Consider the following 24,814-nt stretch of genomic DNA (forward strand, 5'->3'; position numbering starts at 1 on the left):
CCTGATTTTTGGAGAGCCACTCAGACAGATATGGCGTGTATCCGGAGGTCTGGATGATCCTAACCAACTTTACCATTCATCATGCAACTTGCTGTGCGTAAAGTTTTGTACAGCTGCACTCATTAATGCGCTTTGTCAAGACCACAAACAAGCTCAGTACAGAAAACATTCCCCAAGGTGAATAACAAGTGTGCGGCTGGGATAGACCCATATATATATTACGTGGCCTGTGGTAGCGCCCATGTAGCCATGGTTAAGTTGCTAAACCCATGGGAAGAGCACGGTTTGGGTGGCTTATAACTTTCGTTCCCTTGGACGAATCCTCACCATACTTTGCAAAATTTGGTGAGGTTTGGTCAAGGGGGGGTGTGGGGGGTCAAAGTTATAGGGAGGTCCCAACAGTTCTTTTTTCCCATAGACTTTCTGGGAAAACATTTCTGTCGCGCCTATAGCCCAATCCGCTGGACGGGTAAAAACATCTATATTCCAAACCGCTGGATGGATTTTCACAAATTTGCGGCAGGAATGGTGGCTTGGTCCCGAAAGCGTGCTTTTGTCAATTTGGTGTAAATCCGTCTAGTAGTTTTTTTTTTTAAACAACCAAATTGTAATGCAAACAAATTAGTGACATCTATGTCTGCTCTGCCGACTCACTTCCCTGCTCCGTCTGCGGACTGGCCTCTGATTGGCTAGAAAAATTTGCTAACTTTTGCATGGTCAGCTGACATTGGGGAAGCGGCCGTTGATTGGGTGGTGAGAAAACGTGAAATGTGTCAGTTTTCCTGAAACGTCCGCCATCTTGGATTTGCGCATTTTCTTTCAGTCCGCGGACAGAGCAGTGATAACACAAAAAAAAGCATCATTGCACTTGTCAAACTCAACAATCAATCTGTGGGGATGTGGGGGGACGAGGAATTGGATTGAATATGGCCGTAAGACACCAAAAAATAGGTTGTTTCACCCCCCCCGAAAGTCTGCAAACACTCCAGATGTCCTGGGGCAGTTTTGTGCACTTAGCGGACACTTCAGATGTCTTAGTACATCTGTACCTATTTCTGCATTACAGGATTGGGGAAAAGCAGTTTTTGGATGGCTTATAACTTTTGCGCCACTCAATGAAACTGCATGTAACTAGAACTAGAACTAATCCTAAATAGTTTTGCAAAGTTTGGTGGGATTTTCTCGAGAGGGGGCGAAATTAGAGGGGGGTCTCAACATTTTTAGATGGCTTATAACTTTGTTGCTAATTGCCGAATAAGGACAAAAGTTTTGAGAAAGATTATAGACCCAACCTTCAATGTTTGTGTAAAGACTGAATGGATTTTGTCAAGTGGGGGCTAAGTTATATGACTATTGTATGTACATACATTTTGATACTTTAAAAAAAATAAAACATGGGCTGATTTGAAGCAAACTCGTGAGGAGCATTGGCAAGGACATTAAAACATGGTTTTGAAAATGTGCCTGTGTTTTATTTTTTGGCAAGTGTCATAATGTAATTACAAAAAATAGTCATATACATTTGGTGACTGAGGTATAGCCTGTGGCTGTGGGCAGTAGTCAGATTGTCTGGGTTATGGCATGATGTGGACAATCTGGCTACTGACCATGACCGCTAGGGACAAAAAATGGTGTTGAAGTGGGTATGGGCCTCATTACGAGGATGGAGGTAACCATGGCACTTTTAGCGGCATGGCTACCCCCATATCGGGTAACGGGTCCGGGGTCCTTGAATGAGGAATTACTGGGCCATTCTGACCTTGGAGGGCCCGGTAATTCCTCATTCAAGGAACCCGGACCCGGTACATCCCCATTCCCATTGAAGCCACCATAGGGCTCAATGGGAATGGGGATGATGCTAACAACAAGCCTGTTAATAACGGGCTGAATCGCTGAATCATGTGTCGGCTGACTTCTAACAAAAAATATAGCATGAATATTGGTTTTGAAGACTGCTTCATTATGACAACAGTTACATATTGAATAACTGAGTGCTGAGGTGAACAGGACTCACTCTCCTATTCAGAACCTAACACTTGAAGAAGGAAAGGCACATTCACAACGAACCCCATCGCCTGCAGCAGGGTAATCTTTCTAAAGTGCTAGATGAATCGCAGTGATCTACCCATTCTACCACCCTGCAATTACTTGATAATCATGAACTCTGATTTGATTATTGGGGCATGCAACATGACCGAACCCTAGGTTTGAATGGAAGAATTATTCTGCTTGCGGCTACAGCTTTAAGTGCTGTACTGAATTAAAACAAACCTGCGTCAGGGACATCAGCAAGGACCTGAAAGCATGATTTTGTAAATCTATTTTGTGTTTTATTTTTCCAAAGTGTACAAATGTAAGCACGATATATGGTTGGTGCATGGACAATGGACCTGGCCCTCAGCAAGGGCGCATGTCTACTCTGAGTTACTTAATGGGGCATGCGGCATTGCCTAAGCTCTAGGTTGAAATGGGGAAAACATTTCTGCTTAAGGCTGCAGCCTGGAGCGCTGGACAGGATTGCAGCAAACTTGCGCAAGGAGTGTCAGCAAGGACCTGAATGGATGCTTTTGCAAATTGGCCTGTGTTATATTTTTTTGAAAGAGTCGAAACCTAAGCACGAAAAATAGTCATATAAGTTTGGTGCATGGACAATGGGACTGGCCCTCGTCACGGTTGAATGGCTACTCTGATTTACTTAACAGGGCAGGCGGCATGGCCAAAGCTGTAGGTTTAAATGGGGAAAGAAAATCTGCTTGCGGCTGCAGCCGGAGGGCTGGATGGAATTGCAGCACAAGGAGCTTCAGCAAGGACCTGAAAGGATGTTTTTGGAAATCTGTCCAGTGTTTTACTTTTTTGAAATTGTCCAAACTAAGTACAAAAAATAGTGATATAACTTTTCTGCCATGGGCAGAGGGCCTGGCATTTGACAAATGTCTATTTTGATTTGTCTATTGCAGTATGCGCTGCTGATAACGACTCACATAAGTATGTGTTGCAAACAATATGTTTTTTAAAGGTTTATAGTTCTTTCATATATGTTAAAAGAGGAACTATTAATAACTTATATACAGTGATGTAATATTATGAAACTATTTCCCTTATGAAAACATATTCAATGGACGAAAAAACGTTGTTAAAGGGACATTACAGTTAAGATGTACCCCAGTCTGGGGACTCCTGTGCCCCAGCAGTTAGCTAGTGGCCTGCCACTTTGGGAATCGCCCGGCACGTAGATACCAGATTTAAGTATGATGTGTTATAACAGCCACATATGCTATGGCTTGCTCACTTTCAGCCTTCAGATTAAAGACATCACAACAAATGGTTTCACCATTTCCAAATGCTTCCAAATACTACACGTTATTCTGACCTTCCTTAATAGGTGTTCAGAGCCTTACTACTCTTTCAAATGTATCACTGTTGCGGTTTATACTTAGCTCCCCTCACCACTAAAGGCAAAACACTCCAGTTAAAACCTATTCAGAAATAGACCACCAAGATCATTCAGCTCACCTCATTTACTCCACATTCCAAATCAGTACACAGAATAAAGACAATGGACACTTACCTGAAGGTTGGGATCCAGAGCTGCCTCCATAGTTGCCTGCTAGAAGAGGATTGAAAGAAAAAGTTGAGCCATTCTCTGTTTGCATTGTATATAGTCTTGCTCGTATTGCACTGTTACAGGATAATGGCTTAGTTACAGTACATCGATAGGTGGATATGTTACATTTGCTCACAGGAGAACATGGCTTGGTTGTATTACTTGGTAGGTGCCTGGCTTACATTGGCCCATACCTGAGCCTACATAAGACGGATTGGTTACGCATGTGATAGTGCAGCACACGGTTACAGGTTGAGCTGCATATCATGCTTCATTGTCAATAGAATACAGTTGTTTGATATTAGACATGTAGTGGTAGCTGGGAAGAGGCCTTAAAGCGGTGTGTGTGACTTTTTAGGCAAACTGTCTTGTTCTGATTGCTTCCAGTGCCTGGAGGCAATGAAGGGTATGCTCGCCTCTCCCACTATGGCATGTTTAACTCTGGTAACAGGCAATAGATTGGCGTATGGTGTTCTTGTTGGTCTGAAGGCGTGAGGAATGATGACTCTGTCAGATAGGTAGGGGGTGCTGTGTGATGGATGCATTTGTGCATGTGCGCGGGAGAGCAAGCGTTTTGAAAAGAATGCACTGGCGGACAGGCAGCCAGGGTGCTTGCTGTCTGGCTACTGAGGTGTGTTCTCTTTTGTGGATGCCCACAGCTGCACAAAAGGCGTTATTTTGAATGGTTTGGGGTTTGTCCACATTTTTTAGTTGAGATGTCCATGTAGATGACATTGCAATAGTCCAACCTTGAGCCTATTTAGGCTCTACAAATTGACAGGCAATTTGTGGTGGAGAGCAACGGTCTGGTGGCGTTGAGGAGTTTGGAGTAGTAGGCTGCCGAAGCAGCGATTGCGCTCTCTTGTCTAGACATAGTTAGGTTTGAATCTAAATAGAATCCCTGTGTTTTGACTAATTGGGGATGGGGATGGTGGTATTGTCGATGGTGAAGGATATATACTGGTCATCAAGTTTGATGGGAGAGTCAGTGGGGCTAACAATAGTAGTTCAGTCTTATCCCCATTTCAGCAAAGCACATTTTCAGCCATCCATGGTTGAGAAACTTATAAAAGTATATGTGTATGATTTTTGAAAGCCCACTTGGAACTATAGAATGAGCCCAATTTCTCTACTCAGGAATCCATCTCTCTAAGCAACAATGCTGCAAAGACTGTGCTACAGGAGTCCAGGATTCCTATTGGTCAATCATTTCTTGGGCTCACACTCTCCTTTCTTATAGATAGGAATGACATAAGAAAGGTTCCAAGTAGGGGGTAAGATATCTTTCTGGATAATATCATCGACCAAAAAATACAGGATGCTGGCCATAACACCTCAAGACCTTCCTCTTCTCCTCTTCCTTCTTTCTCCCTCTACCCTGCTAACCTAGCTCCGTGCTCTTTCCCTCTCTCCCTCCTCTTCCATACAGCTGCTGTCTGGCTGGCAGGTGTATCTCAGAGTTTCACAAGTCTGTGGCACTCCCTACCAATCCTCTTCTGCACTTGACTCAGGGCCCTACACGCCGCCCACATTCACTGCACTTAAGAATTAACCCAAGAAAGTGACTCTCTCTGCACTTACCCCAGTCTCCTCCGACCGGGTGCACTTGGATCTCCCCTTCCTGTGACCGTCTGTGCACTTGCATGATCCGTACGCACCATGCCTGAGGATCGTCTGTTCTCCCTTGATTTCACCCCTCAATTTGCACTGGTAAACCTACATAATCCCCGTCTAAGCATCAATGCTGCAAAGACCATGCTGCTGGCATCCAGGATTGCTATTGGTCCATCATTTCTTGGGCTCTCTCTCTTTATCTCCTTTCTTATAGATAGGGATGATATAAGAAAGTCGCTAGTTAGCCTTGGTCTATCCCTTAGGATACATCTCAACTGAGTTCTTTTCAATCTTTTGGCTTCTGTTGTTTGTTCATTATAGACATGTTCTACTCTTTTTCTACCCCCACAAATAACTCTTAACAATCTTTATAGGCAAGCAAAAATAGTCTCGCTATAGGTAAAAACACTTCTTACACCAAAAGCCAAAATGTTAGCAAAGACAGATTTAATGTATCTAGTTTTACTGAATTCCAAAGTACACTAAAACCATTTCTACAAGGAGTAGTACGAGTGAAGGAGAGATCCCACCAAGACCTGTGAATGAAATATCGTGTGTAAAGGTGATAGACACGTCAGTGCTTATGAGGCTGGACTGATTAAATAAGGGTGAACTAATGATGTAAAATTCCCTAGAGAGAAAAACATGGTCTATCCAAGAGGATGAAATCCCTCACTTCCAGGTAACGATGACAGGTAATAGGAGATGAATACCCCAGGAATTGATACCATTTCTCCAGATATCACCTCTTTCAGTCTCTTGTTGTTGATTTCAAGAGAGAGAGAGATTCCTTAGACGAAGAAGTGAGATCCCCTACAATATGGAGCTGCATAATCTGTATTAAAGTCACCCCGCTATGATTCTCTCCCCCCTCTCCTCTGCTGAACTCCTGGCTGATACTGAGACTGCACTGGTTACCTGGCCACCCACCTGATCTCAGGCCCTAGCCCTGCCCTGCCAGTTACATGCCTATACTGCCTAATGGGCAACCCCTGCACCTGGGGACTGTTTTCTGTATCCCTACAGTCTGCCCACAGTCTGCCCACCAGCACTTATGTCTGCGCTCACCCTGCACTGCCACCAGCTGGCCGTTCTTTTATTTATCTTGAGATGTATTATCCCATGTACTGCACTTTAAAACCCCCCGCACTTTTCTTTTCCCCCTTCCTTTGCACTTGCGCAATCTGAATGACACCTGGCCTAGTAAGATCATTGTCGGGCTGGGCAGAGGTCACCCTTGCAGTTGGATGGCTTGCGTGAAAGAATAACGTTCTGAACCTCAAGAATGGATGTTTTGGTAAAGTTGAAACGGGTGATGGAATCAGGTTCCTTCAAAGGAAAGTCAGGAGTATTATTCTTCGGATGAGGTGGGTGATAAAGTGGTTTTTTTTGTGGCTATTTTATTTTGAAGGGTAGTTACTTTATTGGAGATTGCCAGTTGTATGTCTGAACACCATGTTTTGTCTTTGGTGCAGGTGTCAGGAATGGGGTTGGGAAACTCTAATTCCTTAAGGATGGTAAACAATTCCTTCATACTAGAATTAGCATTGCAAACACGCTTATTGTCGGAGTTAGGCTTCACCACATAGATTTAGTTTTTTTAATGTGATGGCATTTCTGTTAATTTAGTTCTATTGGCTTCTGACGGGAGTAAACTCCAGGAGGTTTCGCAACTCCTCTTTAATTGTTGTAGGTCCTTTAATTGAGGGGTGAACCACTTGTTTAGATGGGTTTTGGGTTTGCTAGGTCTGAGTTTGATTGGGGCAATGTTGTCGAGTGAGGTTAACATAATGGTATTGTACTCCTCAACAAGTGTTTCTGGGTCTAGGTGATTGGACAGCTGGTTGAGGGTAGGGAGGATGGCTGGGATCACTTTATCCACTATGATACTCTTTTTATTCCTAGTTAGGCAAGGTGGGGCAGTTGGGGTGACTAGAGGAAGTGATCTGATGGTAGAAAGTTCAAAGGACAGGAGGAAATGGTCTGTCCAAGGTTGCGGGGAGATGGTTATGATACTGGCAGTACAATTGTAGTCCACCACCCAGTCAAGAATTCTCCCTTTGTTGTGTGTGGGTTCAGTGATTTTTTGGGCTATGCCAAGTTCGGAGAGAATACTGGCGATGGATGTGGCGTGTTTGTCTAGTGGATCATTAAAGCCCAGGTTGAAATCCCATAAGAGTAGTAGTTGAGAAGTAGTTTTGAGATTATTGGATAGCAGGGTGTAAATGTCCTCCTCAAACGTCCCAGTAGGGCTGGGGGGGCTGTAGATAAGGTGAATAGTGAGGGTCTGGCAGTTAAGTAGCAGACGTTTGACTGTGAGGACTTCACAGGATTCGGTAACTTGAGCGGGCGTAATTCTCATAGAATGCTGGATTTAGAGATAATGGTAATGTCACTGCCTTGTGTCTTATCTCTGTCCTGTCTAAGTATGGTGTAACCATCAGGGACTGCTAACAATAGTAAGGGTCTTGATGCTTCGTGCAGCCATGACTCAGTGATGGCAAGAAAATCCAATAAAAATACCACTTTCAAATGCTTCACCTTATTATGACCTTCCTCAATAACCCACATAAAGTATAGGAGTTCAGAGCCTTATTACTCTTCCAAATTGATCACCCTTTCAGTTTATACTTTACTCTGCACACCTCCAAAGGCCAAACACTCCAGTTAAAATATATTCAGAAATAGGCGGCCAGGATGAATCTGCTCTCCTCGTTTACTCAGAAGAAATACTCCAAGTCAGTATACAGAATAAAGACAATGAACAATTACCTGAAGTTTTGGTTGTAGGTGTAGTTGCTAGAAGAGGATTAAAAGACAAGTTTGAGCCATTCTCTGTTTGAATTATATACAGTCTTGCTCTTATCAATAATGCTTAGTACCAGCAATGCATTAAATGAGAAACCAGATGCACATATAATTTGTATCAAAAGTCACATATGTTACGACTTGCTGTCATTCACCCTTCAAATTCAAAACATCACAAAGAAAATGTGATATCCCTTCCACATGATAAAACTCACTCTGCACTTCCTTAATATGTCACACAAAGTAGAGGTGCCCCCAACCAAAATAAATCACTGCTCCAGACTCTTCTTGATTGTACGCAAAGGCTTGATTGTGCAGTTGCACGTTATTCAGATAAAGATGTCCAGGTTCATCCAGGGTCTAAGAGGCAACCTCCACATTTTAGTATTCCTCAGTTCCCTACATTAACTCCCAAAAGACAAAAACATTTCCATAAAATCCTTGTGTGCCATTCCTTAGCGTACTGGGATTTTGGCAAGGATACAATCATTGGAACGTCACAGTGCATAGTCCTCCCAGGGACTTGTGATCAGCAAACTACTTTGAACTTGCCATTGACTGTTGAAGTAGGAGAAACTCAGAGTCTGACTGTGCAGCCCTGCAGGTGTCTGCTTATGGAGCAATTTCTTTAGCTGCATGAAATCATTTTGCACCTGTCTGCACTTGGCCTCACACTTTTGCTCTGTGTGTGCCCTGGGGTCGGGTCACATATAACATGGTGAGTGACCCTTCTCAGGTGTAGGATTCTCCTTGATCCTGATTTCACCAGATTGGTTAAACAAGATACTGCTGCAGACTGCATCTGCACTTGGCCTCAGATTTTGCTGTGTGTTCCACGGATGAGGCACATGCAGCGTATTTGCCTGATTATCAAGGTTCAGGATTTTCCTTCATCTTAATGCTGCTGCGTTGCAAAAATGAACGATTGCTGTAGATTTCATCTGCACTTGCCTACTCTAAAGGCTTGGCCCTACATAACTGAAAAATAACTTGGCTGCTTGTCATCAGGGTGGTTGTCCAACAAAAGAGCCTTCTGCTGCGCAACTCTGCCCTGCACGGACCCTACCGCTAATCAAAAGAAGGTTTTAATAAACAGAAATAGCTCGAGGATAATGACTCATTTCTCCTGGTAAATTGTGTCAGTCATAGGCTGTTCATCAACAACCATTTGCAATTGCTTCTGATTTCTCCTGGCCTCAGTGGTTTAGGCTTAAGGTCTGTCTCCAGAGAGTCCTTATCACCATGAGGGGAGTCTCTCCCTGTGAGGTCCCACTTTCCACCACCCCGCGGGAGAATACTGCATAGAGCATTCATCTCCCTATCCTCACATGGAAGGGTCCCCCCCTGTGGTAAAGTGAAGAGATCCCTTAAATTGTTACACTCCGCACTTCTGACCAATTATCTATTTGTCTATCACTCCTCTTGCTGGCTCCAGAAAAGCCAGTGACCTTTGATGCGTATTCCATTTAAGGCAGGCCTTTAGGGATCCACTGCGTCTCAGCTCAATGGCCTCAGTATTAAGTCACCTTTATTCTCTGTTGAAACAGGATGTGCCTGCTTCTGACTACTCCAGTCTGTTGATGGGGCACTGAAGTTCAATAAGAGGCACCCACCTAGGTTCAAATTCTGTTCCTCAGGCTGGCTTTAGGGTTTATTTTAGTGGAAGGTTGTAAAGGCATCCTGACAAAGTTTATAGTATTCACCCCAGTGTGGCAGACATCTCTGATTAAGTGAAATGTGCCTTTCTGATGGGGTGCACCCTAGTGAAAGGGCTCTAACATGAGTCCAGCAGCCACCACACAAGTCACTCAGTTCCTGATGAGGGAGACAGGGATCCATCTTCACCTGAAAGTGTCTCTTCTGCGTGATGGTACTCATGTTCTCATCCTCACATTTATAGTGTTAAACATGTTCTCTAGTGATCACACTCTTAAGTTATGGGCCTCCCCAGTGCATTGTAGGCTCTGACAGCTCCACTTCATGACGACTGCCTGCACATTATTAACCCAGAAAATCAGATCTCGTGGTCTTCCAGCATTTTCACGTTACCCTCTATGTGCATCAATGTTGCTGAACATCTTATCCTCACTACTGCTTTGAAGTCTGCTTAGATGTGAGCTATTCCAACCTCTGGGCATCTTCATACTCTTAATAAGCCATACAATGCCCTTAAACATCTCCACTAAAGTTAGCAATGGTTGAGCCATGGGGTCTAGTAGATTTGGAAGGGGTAACATTCTGTCATTATCCTAGACACACTTTCCTTTTCACCCCAGGCCAACGGGTGCTGTTTAAAAGTGCACAATGTTGACTTCATGCCAAACCATGCACTGGTGTAATTATGTAACTATTGCTGAATGCATCATGAGTTAATTTAGCAGTTGTACTACATAAAACAAGCATATACATACTATCTGGAAAGGAGTCCTGTGTCTGTATGGGATATAGGGGGTAATTTATAGAATCCAGCGCACAAGTGGCGCATGCAGCTGACGCACCGTGTGCGTGTGTGACAGCCTGTGCCAAACGCGTGTGCCAAAATCCATTTCCATGCACAGCGTATTCATGGATTTCAACATCCATTACCAGCCGTGGAGCTGAGTGCCGCAGCAATCCTGCAGCAGCGCCAGTTACGCCCCCAACCCCTACTCATGCGCCATGCACAGCGCACAAATCCCGTACATGGCGCAGAGGCCAGTGGACCAGCATACAGCCCCCCAACCACAAAAAGACCTGTAAAACTCCCCGGGCACCCCTCTGAATACATGTACACCCCTGCACGAGGAGAATCACACGCAAATGGGCCTGTGCGAGCGGGGTACCTGTATTACTAGGGTTCACGGGGAGTTTCACACGTGATTGGCCCTGTGCGTGCGGGGTACGTGTATTACTGAGCTTCGCGTGGAGTTTCACACGCGATTGGCCCTGTGCGAGCGGGGTCTGTGTATTACTGGGGTTCGCGCGGAGTTTCACATGCAATTGGCCCTGTCGAGTGGGGTACGTGTATTACTGGGGTTCACGGGGAGTTTCACACACGATTGGCCCTGTGCGAGCGGGGTACGTGTATTACTGGGGTTCAGGGGAATTTCACATGCAATTTCGCTGTCAGAGCGGGGTATGTGTATGCACTGGTAGTCCCACACGTGAAATGGCAGTGTGGGTCCTCCCAGGTGTGCCCTCTACCCCCTCTACGGCCCCTGCAGGCAGCCCACACCACAGGGGACTACCCTGCACCCCTGGTCATGTCCCGCACGCAGCCCATCCACCATGGGCATGCCCCCTAGCCAGCCCACATGTCGCTGTGCATTAGTGATCACCAACTCATGTCCCCAGCACCCCCACCCACCCAGCAGTGAGGCTCAGGCCCTGACTCATGTCCCCCAGCACCCCCACCCACCCAGCATTGATGGGCACCTCCAGGAGGCCCCGACTCATGTCCCCCAGCACCCCCACCCACCCAGCAGTGAGGGGAACCTGCCAGCAGGCCCTGACTCATGTCCCCCAGCACCCCCACCCTCCAGCAGTGAGTCCCAGGCCCTGACTCATGTCCCCCAGCACCCCCACCCACCCAGCAGTGAGGAGCACCTGCCAGCAGGCCCCGACTCATGTCCCTTAGCACCCCCAACCACCCAGCAGTGAGGGGCACCTGCCATCAGGCCCCAAATCATGTCCCCCAGCACCCCCACCCACCCAGCATTGACTGGCACCTGCCAGAAGGCCCTGACACATGTCCCCCAGCACCCCCACCCCCCAGCAGTGAGGCTCAGGCTCCGACTCATGTCCCCCAGCACCCCCACCCGCCCAGCATTGACAGGCACCTGCCAGCAGGCCCCGACTCATATCCCCCAACACCCCCACCCCCTAGCAGTGAGGCTCAGGCCCCGACTCATGTCCCCCAACACGTCATCATGATCCACAATCATGGCCTCATGGCCTCCCAAATCCCACTGCACGCCACCCCTGTACAAAGACCCAGCCAAGTATCCCATCCACCTCACATTGAAAGGCCCATTACATGATACAACCCAAAAGAATGTACATCAACACATGTTTGTCACACACACACAATGGGTGCTGGTGATTGTGAAAACCTACACCGTGACATGCATGAAACCAATGAGAGAAGTAATAAACCAAAATGTATTGAACACAAAAAGAATGTAATCAAATGAAAACATGAAAAAAATGTTTGAAAAAAAGATGAAATGCAGCATGTCCAAAACACAAAAAGAAAAACATGAAGTCTGAATCCAAATAAATCGAAATTAAAATGTGTCCAAAGTCTCTGGCCACCAAATCAAATCCAAAATAACCGGAAACAGTGAAATCCATTGCTCCATGGTGAGAAAAATAATAATAGATAAATCCACTGTTCAACTATGTACAAAGAAGTAATCCAGGGTCCATGAGCCCAACGAATGAAATGAAACCCAGCAAAAAAAAAATTAATAAAGAACTATATACAAAAAGGCGGGGCATAGTCCAAGCGCCCCAAATGAATGAAAAAGATAAAGGAAACCTAAAACTACAAACTATATACAATGGCGGCGGGCTTGTCCGACGGCTCACTTCCCGATTTCCCGGGCCAGGGCATCATCAAATTCCTGCTCGATGTCCTGGAGGCGGTCCTCTTCCATGGCCCCGAGGGTTAGCAGGGACGATGACATGTTGACCTCCAACTCCCTGCGAATTGCCTCGAGGCACTCAGCCCGCCTCAGTGCCCTCCGCATGGAGTTCTCCGCCCTGACCATTGTGAGCTGTGCCTCTTCCGCCGGTCGCTGCTCTGCATCTATGGCCTGGCCCAACCGCTGCCACACGGAAGACACTTGTAATCCTGGGTCCTCCTGCCCTCTGGCCGATGCCTGCCCCTCGGATGTTGAAGGCCCCGAGCCATCATGGCTCCCACCTTGTTGCTGCTGCTGCTGTGCCCGTGCCCTGGCTCTTGCTGCCTGCATGTCCTCCTCCGGCTGGGGTGCAGTTGTTGAGGTGGCCACCCCTGCTGGACATCCGACTCCCGACTGTGGCAGGGATGTGTCTTCCACCAGCCTGGCCGCAGGGTCAGAGACAGCTCCACAGGGTACCCAGGTGATACATGGGTGGGAAGATGACATGGAGGACGACTGGCGCATAGGGGGTTCAGGTGAGGAGGGAGTCGGAACAGGGTCCAGCATTTGGAGGAATCCAGCCTGGTGACCCGTCCCAGTAGGTCAACGCGTTCGATGAGGCATCCGAGATGACGTGCAGTGTCTTCACAAAAACACTGCAGGTCACCTTGCATGCCCCGTTGACACAACGCCATCCCAGACAGGACAGGCTCTACCCGGTCCCGGATTGCCTCGTCCACAGGGAGAGGAAGGCCAGTTGTTATGCGCTCATCCCCTCCCTGAAAACCGGTCTGAATGTAGGCATCTGTGCTGGTGCAGGATGATGCAGTCACAGGATCGGGGAAAGGATTACACACAGGCACCTCCGCGGCGGCCAGTGCTGCCTCCTGTCCCTGCCCCTGCACTGCACCACTAGCACCAGTGGAATCCCCACCTCCAAACCCCATGTGTGTCCCTTCCACGGCTTCCTCCTCCACCAAATCCCCCACCAACTTGGATGACTCCATGCCATCTTCCTCTATCGGACCCAGTGGGGTCTCAGCTGCCCCTTCTGCTGCCGAGGAGTCCACCTCTGACCTCCGCCTCTTGGACATACCGGCAGCAGCTGCGGCCTGGGACACGGCACCAGACTCCTCACTCCCCGATGAGATGAACCTGGGAGGGGAGCCGGGCCTTGCGTCTCCGGCTGGTGGTGCGATCACTGCCGCTTTGCTCCACAGCAACCTCTCCGCCCTCTTCATCAGTTGACGCTGCAGACAGGGAGAGATAGAACACAAGCATCAGGGCACTGTACAATGGACTGATACACACATGACAGTTGCACATGAGTGGCAGTGTAAAACTACAGACATGGCATCACACTCCCCAACACACATGTCATTTCAACTCACACACATGAGCAAATCCACAGGAATATTGCACCAGGCAGCACCGTCCATACACAAACAACAGCACGAGCAGCCGAAGGTGAGCCTGACGTCACATGAACCACAGAGAGTGCACAACACATGCACACATGCCACCAGACTGACATGCATCTGTACATCTCCACCACTGCAGTGATAAGGTCACCATCCATGTCACATCTGGCAATCAGCCTCCTACATGTCAGTGTCACATGCATCCATGTTGCATCACAGTTGCACACTTGTCAAATACACACACATGCACACAGTGCAGATACATGCAGCAGGAACCACCATCCATGTGTGACACCACAACCATGCCAACGTACATTCACAGAAATTCAAACATGTGTGCTCCCACACCTGCATTTGGCCAGCATGCTTAGCAACAAATACACCATCTATGTCTCACACATGAGATGAATCACATGTGGCAGCCTCACGCCCCTGTGCATACACATCCATACATGGCCCTACAAAAACACATGTGCAACCTGCCCACAATACGCACAGCGTCCAATCAGAATGCACGTACACTTACCGCTCGACTCCAGACGGGTCTGGCTCTCAAGAGCCTGGACGTGGAGCGCTGGGCGTATGCGTTCCAGGACCCTCATTTGGTGGTCAGACAGGTGGCCCCGGCGCCCCTCCGCATTCTCCGCTGCCTTCAAGAGGCGCCGGGCCTTATCAAAGGTCCTGGACCTGGAGTCCTCCCAGCTCTTCTGGACATGTTTGATGTCACGGACTGCCACCCCCTGCTCTTTGATGGCAGTCACAATGTCCATCCTGTTCCTGGTCTGTCCTTCATTGTCGGCACATGAACTTCCAAAGAGGGCATCATACTGCCCCAGGAATTGCTCCAACAGGACACCAACTTCCCTGGCACTGAAGCTGGTGGCCTCTGCCTCTCTGGCTGGGGGTTGCCAGTGGTGCCAGATGGTGTTGTACCCGACATGGCAACCCCAGAGGCAGGTGTAGGTGGGCAACTGGGTCCTGGGGCTGGGCTGTGGAGCGATGGTATCCCAGTCGGGAGTCTTCAGTTCCAGCAGGGGTGGTCACAGCAACTGCACCCCTGGCTGACATGCAGGCACCAAATAGCAGGTCACGTGGGCAGCAGGCAGGCAGGCAGCAGCAGATGGCAGGTGGGAGCATGCACGGGGCTCTGGAGAGCAGTAATTCAGCCTTCTGGACAGGAGCGTGGTCTTCCGTGTGTTGTTGCATTGCCAGCTTGATATGGAGTGATTTGGCACGTGTAAAAATAGCACGTCAGCGTGTAACTCGAGGAAAGGCCCTTAGCGCGTAAGCGTGTCTGTGACGTAGCGCGCACAGGCCTTTCCCTTGTGACGGGGGCATAGTGGATCAGCGCGCGCGTGAAAAAACTGCACGTCCGCGTGTGAATGCATGTAATCCAAGGAAAGGGGCTACGCGCGTATGTGACACGATGCGCGCGGGTGTTTCTCTCGTGACGTGGGCATAGTGGTTTAGCACGCACGTGAAAATACTGCACGTCCGCGTGTGAATGCGTGTAATCCGAGGAAATGGATTAAGTGCGTAAGTGAAGCGACGCACGCAGGTGTTTCCCTCAGCATGTGTTAAAGGTGAGCGGGGCCAGCATTTCGCTGTACGAGCCTTTCGTGGAGACTGATGTGTATCAAAAGTCACATATTTTATGACTTGCTGTCATTCACCATTCAAATTCAAAAAATCACTAATAAATGGTGTTACCCCTTCCACATGCTAAAACTCATTCTGCACTTCCTTAATATGTCACATAAAGTGGAAGTCCCCGAGCCAACATAGTTCACTTCTCCAGGATATTCTTGATTGTACCCAACGGCTTGACTTTGCAGTTACAAGGTATTCAGAAAAAGGCCAGGTTTATACAGGGCCTAAGAGGAAACCACCACATCTTAGTATTCCTCAGTTCCCTGCAATAACTCAGAGAAGACAAAGACAGTTCCATAAAATCCTTGTGTGTCGTTTGCTATGCGTACTGGGATGTTGCTACTTCGTGCTGTTTCGCGCGCCATCACAACTTCACAGCGGATCAAGGACGTATCTCTTCTTTTGGCGGGGGTATTGGCTACCGGTGTTTTTCATTATCACGCTAGTCAGACGATGAGTCGCGCACTCTATTTTTCCCACTGCGGGTGCCCCTGTGTATCGCACCCGTTTTCGAGGTCATAGAAGCCTGCGTGTCCCATGCGTACACGTTTTCCGTGTTACTGGGTGCCACGGCGTACTTCCGGAAGTTAATTCCACGCACGTAGGCTGCAGGGTTGCAATCACGGTTTTACTGCAGTTTTGGGGCGCCTGAATGTTGTGTGACCCGTCACTACATCACCGGGGTCACACACAGCCTTGCAGGTGCAGGGGTGCTGTTAACATCTTGCATCCCACCCCCTTCACCACAATTGCCCAGTACAATTGTGGTGTACATCTCCCATTGGCGCTCCTCCATCTGTCATGGCACTAATCCATCTGTGCCATGGTTGGGAGGCCACCAAAGGTGAGGGGCACCTCAGCTGGACAACCTCCTCATGGCGGGCGTGGACAGGGATGTGGCCAGGGTGACCAAGGAGTAGGGGGACTCCAGGGTGTCCAGGGTGGCTGCAGAGGGGGAAGAGGCAGGGGTGCGCCACTTGAGCACGATGTTGTGCCATTTGTCGGTGCAGTCGGTGCATAAGTGCAGTCGGTGCATCTCTCTGAACCACACCCCCTGTGGTTCAGAGAGATGCAGCTTCTGCATCTGGCACTGGCGCCCATGTGACCCGGCAGTCTGTTTCATCAAATGCCACGTGCCCAAGGGTAGTGGTAGCTGCAGGTGCAGCTGTGGACACCACCACCCAGGCTCAGGGTCTGCCAGCGCAGACTGCGTTGGCACTTGGAGAGTCCTTGGAAGATTTCCAACAGGCCAGGAGGGAAACCGTAGGTGCACGCAGGGTTGCTCTTACCAAGACACATGTGCCTGGGGCAGTAATGTCATCTGCTGCCCTAAACAGCCGGGTGTTGGCAAGTGCAGGGGCAGATGCGGTCAACAACACCCCGGTTGTGAATCTGCCAACCAGGACAGTCGCGGTCAATGACCCTGCCACAGCGGATGTTGCTGCGCAGGGTCCATTAGAGGTCACCCAGCTGCCACTGACGCAAGTCAGGCCTTTGCTCGTCCCTCCACCTGCCACTCCCTTGGCTCAATCCACCGGTGCCACTGGCCATACTGTTCAGGGCAGCATTTGCCAGCCAGGGTCTGCGCCACAATCGAAGAGGAGGAAGGATGCACCTGCAGCACAGGCTGAGACCCCATACACAGCCACAACCTCCTGCATGTTGAGAAAGAAGCCTTTCTGCAACCAGGAACTGGACTTCCTCATGGAGTATGTGCGGGACCACAGCTGTGACATGCTGGTGGGTCCTAATTGTCAGACTACGACTGCCCACCGTGATGCCCACTGGAAGCAAGTTGCGGAACATGTGATTGCATTCGGCCATGAGGTGCGCACGGTGCAAGAGTGCAAAAAGCGTTGGAATTAACTCAAACACAGTGCTAAGGCTAAGCGTGCCTCAAATTGCAACTTGACTCTGGTGACTGGCAGTGGGCCTGCACCTGAGGAGGAAGACCTCACTCCGCATGAGTCACTCGTTGAGGAGTTCATACCATCTGAATCAGTCGAAGGAGTGGGAGAGATGGCAGACTTTGATGCCCAGTCCAGTGAGTGTTGCTGCATGTTTGTTGAGGACATGTGTGTTTTACTTGTGTGATGTGTTGTGCATGACTGCCACTACATGTCACATGTACATAGTTCTGATGTGCAAGTAATGCAATGCTTCCCTGATGCATGGCTGCTCTGCTGGATGGTGGACATGTGGAGCGGACGGGGGCTGTCCGCATCACCACTATTGCACCCTAGTCACATGCTGCTCACCAGGATGCCCCTCCAGTCCATGTTCCAGCTCACTGGCTCTTCTGCATGTAGCGTGGGGTGACCTTCCTCTCAGCACAGGGACTATGTCATAGCATGACTGATGTGCATGTGTCCTCTGCCTGCATGTGGGTACTCCATGTAGGCATGCTCCCTTGCCCCTCCACCCCCGGTCTGCACCCCAATTCCACCTTTGCGCTGGTCTGCTTTAATTTTGCTGTTGAGTACGTCCCTGTTCATGCGTCCTGTGTACATGCTAACTTCCAGCGGCCAATCTGCCAGGCATATGCTGTGTGGTACATCCTTTGTACTTGATGCAGGTTGTCTCACTTGGACTGTGCAGAGGTCAGATACCCCGCAGGGACATGAGTGCCCATTCATGCTCCATGTGTATTCCACCCATCCCCCGATGTGTCCTTGACTGGATGATCATTGTAGTACGAGTCCAGGGTGACCTACATTGCATGGCATTTCATTAGCCTTCCCATGTCCACTGTGGCTCAGTACTGCATTGCACACATGTTTAGGGTGTGACAGTCTGTGTGGGTCACAGGCCTCAGCTTGTTTAATGGCCAATGACTCTGTCCAACTGGTGTAGTGTCTTCTTCACACGTGGGTGTACTCCAGAGGTTTCATCATGTGTCCTGCTTACTGTCCCATCATCATTTGCTGTGTTGTCACTTGACTCACATGATGCAGTTGATGCTAGTCAACCCTGTCCGTCAATACACAGGTCTGTGGTCAGACTTTTCATACCATGCTAGGCATCCCTGCATTTGCACTTGGGGGGAGGGGTGGTTTGCTTGTAGCCATGCAACCATTGAATGCACATTGCACGTGATGCCTTAAGTTGACCTTGCACTGCCTTCACATTTTCTGACACACATCATGAAGTACTTGTACATGTAGATAGTGAGTAACATACAAATTTGCTGCACTGCATTGACCCACTTCTGTGCAAACTGACACCATTCTACATGTCTAATCACAGAAGCAATGTCAAGTTGACCCAGCATGCATGGCAGGTTCTATTTTGTGTGTGACATGTCTGCTTGATCTGCTTGGTGTCTGCGTGATGTCTGTGTGTGTTGTGTGCTTCTAACATGTGTAGTGACCTTTTCTCTCCCGACTTTTTAGATGATGATGCAATGGAGTCAGAGGATGGTGTTGTCATGCCAGGCACAGGGTTGTTATCACTACAGCAACCCGGCACAAGTGGGGGTAGTGGGGTGGTAGGCCACGAAAAACCACATGTGCTATAGTCCGTCTTATCTCTGGCTGGAAATGAGTCCAGCCCTGATGAACACTCTGAGGTCCATATCGAATTGGATGTGCATCAGTTCCATATGTCAGGGGTGAGTGATTCTGATGTGGTCACTCCTCTGTCCGCGACACCTGCACTGAGGAGTCAGACAGTGGTGGAACCTCCGCCTGTGGTGGATCGGGAGACAGGGTCACCCACCACACCAGTCACTGATGTGCCTGGGACATCACGTTGATGGGGGAATGTAGTCGTACAGCCGCGGACGGTGCCAACACAACGAGGACACTCGGTCCTTGGGTCCCGCAGAGGTCAAGCCCAGAAACGCGGTCACCGCGCGCAACTGCAGTATACTGAGGGGGAGCAAGACATGACTGCCAATTCTGAAAGGCAGGGGGCAGAAATGGAGAACATCGCCGAGAGCGTGGAGCATGTGGCCCAATCCGTGCTCCCTCATGCTAGGCAGGTGCTTCTCCAGCATCAGGCGGAACAGTCCACGACCTGCTCGCTCAGGATGGGCATGGCGGCCTCAGACAGGGCAGGCCAGGCTGAAATGTTGTCTCTGTGTAAAGCTATTGCTGCTCACGCAGAGGCACACATGGAGGCCCTGAATCAGGAGTATGCTTCCCTCAGATCCGCTCTGGGTGTCCTTATGATTTCCCAGAGGGAGCGGGCAGAGGAGAGGTTTGCGCAGCTTGAGTGTACCTTCTTGGCTGAGCTACATGCGTGCCGGGCTGTCCAGCCAGGCCTTGCAGGAGGAACTCTGTGTTACATGTGCTACCTTGCAAGAGGAAGCACGTGTATCATGGGAGGTTCTGCATGCAGACCTACGTGTCATCGCCACACAGAACCAGGCTCTCCCGTCAGACTTGCTGCCGATGAGGGGAAAGCTGCGGCTAGGCGTGATCAGGCACCTGTGTCACATCCTCCTTTCCAGGAAGAGCCAGCCTCGGACGACAATGTACCTCCCACATAGGTCGGGCTGTGCAGGCGTTGAGCCCATGGAGGTTTTTTTTTTCCTCAACATCATCGCATGTGGGTGTTGAGCAGTACCCTGTACCTCCCGCCTCCTGGCTGCCTCCACCCCGGGTTGTATGTGGCCATTTTTGATTTTTCTTTTAGTTTAGTTAGTTTAGTTTCAATTTGAAAGTTGGTTTAATTAGGTAATGTAGGTTTTTCATAGTTAGTGTAATTAGTTATTATAGTTTAAAATTGCTTGTTTATTGTGCTTTCATGTGACGGTGTGGTGCTTTGTGGCTTTTGAAAGCATCCACTGTCTGTTCCAGCTGGGCCCTTCAAGCTTTTCTTGTGAATGTGTTTGCAGCTTGGGGTCCTGACTCACATATGCAACTCCTGCTTCCCTTATCCATTGACTCACAAGGATGGTTCGGTGTAACAGCCTATTACACAAGGGCTTTGGACTGTCATATCTGTGGCATGACTGCTGCTGTCCAACTTGTGTTAACACCCCTAGTGGGGATGATGGGGGTGTTATTGACCACTGTTCTTCTTTCGCTAGATGGGGGGTTTCATGATTCATGTGTACATTAATTGCTATGCATTGTGTAGTATGTTTCTTATCTTTACTGTACATGTGCATGTTGCAAATCATGCCGTATATAGTGTGTACCACACTTTGCCTGTGATGTACGTCTCTGACATGGTCCAGTCATGAAATGCCTGAAGAGACACACACCGATGATTTTAAAGCATTAATCATGTGTTTCATGCCCTTTCTGCAGGGGGATGAGCCTCCAGACCACCTTTGCCAGCAGACATGGCCCATTGGACGTCGGGAAGCTGGACACGTTAGGTGGTGCCGACATGCGCATGTAGCAGAGGCACAGGGATTGCGCTCATACATCCAAAAACAGCTGACGTGTTTCAAGGGACTCCAGGCAAGGTGAGCAGCACAGGGGGGCAGACGGTGAGCTTGGACAAATATTGGTGTTGAAGCGCACAATACAGCTGAGATGCATTGGTGGACTAATGGCTAGTTGATGGGAAAGTTGTCTGGGCACCTGCAGGGGCAGTGGCACATACCCTCCGGTCCACCATGGTCCATTGAGGCACTGTATTAGCCATGTAGCATTCCAAGACATGGAAAGAAGCAGCTCACAGGGACAGACAGCGAGGGACAGACTCGTGTGCAGTGCATTTCATTTCCATGTAGCATTTGACACATGCACTACCTACTTTATTTTGGTCATGGTGGAACACGGCTTGTTCTGAAGTCATACCTTGCTATATGCGTCTGGCTGCTTACCCAGGGAACATTGCATGTTGTGTGAATCGTGACACATTGGTCTTCCATTTGCCACGCACCCACCGGGGCCTGACTTACTGCATTGACTGTGTATGAACCATCACAGGGGTAATGTTACGTATGGGTACGAAGCATACACACCACATTGTTTGTAGAGTAGTTTGTTACTTTGGGGCATATATGGTGGTGTGTTTGTGTGATATGGGCACGCACAGATTAGTAACTGTGGCTCTCTTTGCAACATTGAACTGCTCCTGTTACCATACCTGAGAGTGCGCCGGCAGGAGGCCAGCACTCACCCCAGTGATAAGTTTCTCTTTGTCTTCCATTTGAGTAATTTGTTACTATGTGCATGATGATCAAGTTTGGTGTAATTGTGTATGTGTTAATGTGAGCAGTACAGTTTTGTGCATTTCCTACTTTCCCGTGTCAATCCTATTCCCCTCTGCTGCCCCTCATTCCGGTTATCCAGTATAGCAATGCCTGTCCCAACTGCATATCCCTGACCCTCCTTCCCCACCAGGGCCTCAGAGGCCTGTGTGAGTTTGACCTTGCAGGCACCCAGACCACAGTGGGGGTGGTTGGTTCGTGCCACTCCTGCGCCTGAACACTGGAGCTGTGACACTACACATCAGTTCGTGGTGCATCATTCTGTGTTATGTACCACACATGGTACACATCCTGTTGTGACATTGTTTTACTGTGCTACCTTGGTTGTTAGGTTATTGTGGTAGTACTTGGGCTTTGTGACATACTGCTACTTCAAGTCATCTACCAGAGGCTCTTCTGGTTTGTTTTGCTGCCTGCAGGCTTTTTGCTTGGCTTCTGTGTTGCTTTGAGTTCTCTTTGATTTGGTGTTTTTGCAAGTCAAGGTGGCCTCTGAGGGTGCTGGACACTTTTTACACACAAGGTGGAAGATGGTGACAAAGGGGAAGGGTGATCCTGTGGCCAGGTGAACTTCAAGGATGAAGGCTACATAACCCAGGTGCAGTTGTTCAGTGGGTCATGGTGATTTGTGAGGAAAGGGGGGTGTTTTGTTGTTGACAGTTGCCTTGCCCTACACTGTGATGCGCACCCTGGCATTGTAATTGTTATATCCTATGTACATGACGTATTCTGCTGATCAATGCCTGTTCATGTGTTGTGTTTACCTTTCAGGTGTGAGGGAATAGTTGTGGCTTGACATGCTGGGATGTACACATGGTCAATGTTCACATGTGATATGTAGAGGACACTGATGGTCACTTGATTGCACATGCATATATTGAGTGCATGTCCCTACTGACCCACACACTCGCACTATGATCCACTGCATGTCCAACCACCCTTCCATGTCCACATGTACACTCTGTTTGCCTTCTGGTGCCCACTGTGTCCCTGCAGCACATGATCTATGACCAATTGTGGATCCTGTACATGCGTAATTTGCTTTTTGATGTAGTTTGTTGTTTAGGTGTGATGTTCAGGGTGTGCATCACACACAATGGCTGTTCACTATGCTGTGCGCTGAGCAGTGTGTTGCAGGAGGTGGACACGGCACACAGAAACTGCAGTGTTGATTTTGCAACGCACAATGTGCATGTAACCAGGCATTCATTGTTATGTTACAACTACAACTGTTGGAATGCATTTGGGTATGACTTCTTTTGGGTGGATGGTTGTTGGTCAGTCATTTCATCTGATTCCATGTCAGGCATCATTGTCTGATGCCACTTTACATTTTTCACATGTCCATGTGTACCTTATTGGTACTCTGTTGGTGTATAGATATTGCTTGCCATGTCATGTTGTGGTTTGGGAGGGTTTGGGTGACATACCAGTGATAGTCATGGCCTGTTTTGCAGGTCTGTGTGATTCACACCTTGCATGTGTGCCTTTGGTCACACAGGATTGCTTATGTTTAAGTAGCTAGGGATGCACGCAATCTGGCACTTTCATGGCAATATTCTCAGGGTGGTAAGGTTGTGACAGTTGACTGTCTCTTTGTCATCATCGATTGGCACCTGGTATGTGCCAGGCCTGTGTGCACTCCGCAGGGGTGGGAGTTTAGGTGAAAAATGTGGCCACAAGCTGGGTCCGGGCTTCCTCACCACGTGCCCTATCCCCTCCCATGGGCAGCACTTGTGCCTGTGGTTGGGGATGTGGGGGCACCACCATGTCCACCGGTACGCCCTGCCGTGTTGCAACATTGTGCAGGACACATGCTGCCATAATGATCCTGCACACTACTGGGGGTGCATAGAGTAGCTGCTCGCCAGAGCGGTCAAGGGAGCGGAAGTGTGACTTGAGCACTCTGAATGAGCGCTCCACTATGGCCCTGGTTGCAATATAGGCCGCGTTGTATCTTACCTGGGGTGGTGTGGTGGGGTTCCGGATTGGCGTCATCATGCGGTTGCTCAGAGGGTAGGCACTGTCCTTTGGAGAGGTGATGATGGTTGTGATTATTGGGGTTTGTGTATTTGTGTGTGTGTGACATGCATGCATGTGCACAGGCATTTGTACTCACCTAGGAGCCATGTGTCACCATGTTCCAGGGCCGGGCTCAGGGCAGAAATTCTGTATATGAAACTGTCATGGGTGGAGCCAAGGTAGTTTGCATAGACAGAGGTGATGATTCCCTTTGCATCGCATACCACCTGCACGTTGATGGAATGCCAGTGCTTGCTTGGGTGGAGCCAAGGTAGTTTGCATAGACAGAGGTGATGATTCCCTTTGCATCGCATACCACCTGCACGTTGATGGAATGCCAGTGCTTGCAATTTAGGTAGATGCGCTCAGTGGCCCTAGGTGGACGTAGGGCCACATGGGTGCAATCTACGGCACCAAGCACTTTGGGGAAATGTGTCACCCTGTAAACATCCTGGACAACGGCATGCCTTTCTGTGGGTGTTCTGGGCATGTATATGTGCCTGCGAACTGAGGGGCGCGCAGTCATGATTGCCAAGACCTGGTGTAGGCAGCATGACTGTGTGGCCTGTGAGACACCCCCACTATGGAAGTAGTCCGCTGAAATGACCCAGTGCTCAAAAAATGCAGGACATTGAGCACCTTCTCCAAGGGGCTGAATGCTTTGGAGCAGAGGGTGGGGAATGTAAGGTCATCTTCCCAATCCCTGACCAGGTCTATTATGATATGAGGTGGAAACCTATACCTGCCGTAGACCTGGTTGTCAGGCATCCCAAAAAGGCTTGTCCGGGGTGAAAAAATGCGGGCCCTGGCTATTCTCCTTCTCCTGCGGTGTCCCATGATCAGTGCTGCGACAAATGGGGCATTCATTTTAGCTGTATATACGTGTTTGTTGTTTGCGCACACTTTTATACTGTGCACGGGG

The 24,814-nt window shown here is 48.9% G+C and overlaps 1 long non-coding RNA gene across 3 annotated transcripts in view; it reads right to left on the reverse strand.

The window, feature by feature from the left end:
- LOC138566008 (uncharacterized) overlaps positions 1–24,814 on the reverse strand; it is a 133,409-nt gene that overhangs the window by 74,425 nt on the left and 34,170 nt on the right. For 2 of the 3 annotated variants that reach the window (XR_011301779.1, XR_011301784.1), the window contains 2 exons: positions 7,991–8,017; positions 3,569–3,607 (listed from right to left, as the gene is read on the reverse strand). This is a non-coding gene — a long non-coding RNA (uncharacterized lncRNA). The remainder of the gene's footprint in view (positions 1–3,568; positions 3,608–7,990; positions 8,018–24,814) is intronic. The other variant, XR_011301788.1, reaches the window with a different exon arrangement.

The sequence above is a fragment of the Ambystoma mexicanum genome, chromosome 1p, assembly GCF_040938575.1.
Source record: "Ambystoma mexicanum isolate Mex_15411 chromosome 1p, UKY_AmexF1_1, whole genome shotgun sequence".
Lineage (NCBI taxonomy): Eukaryota > Metazoa > Chordata > Amphibia > Caudata > Ambystomatidae > Ambystoma > Ambystoma mexicanum.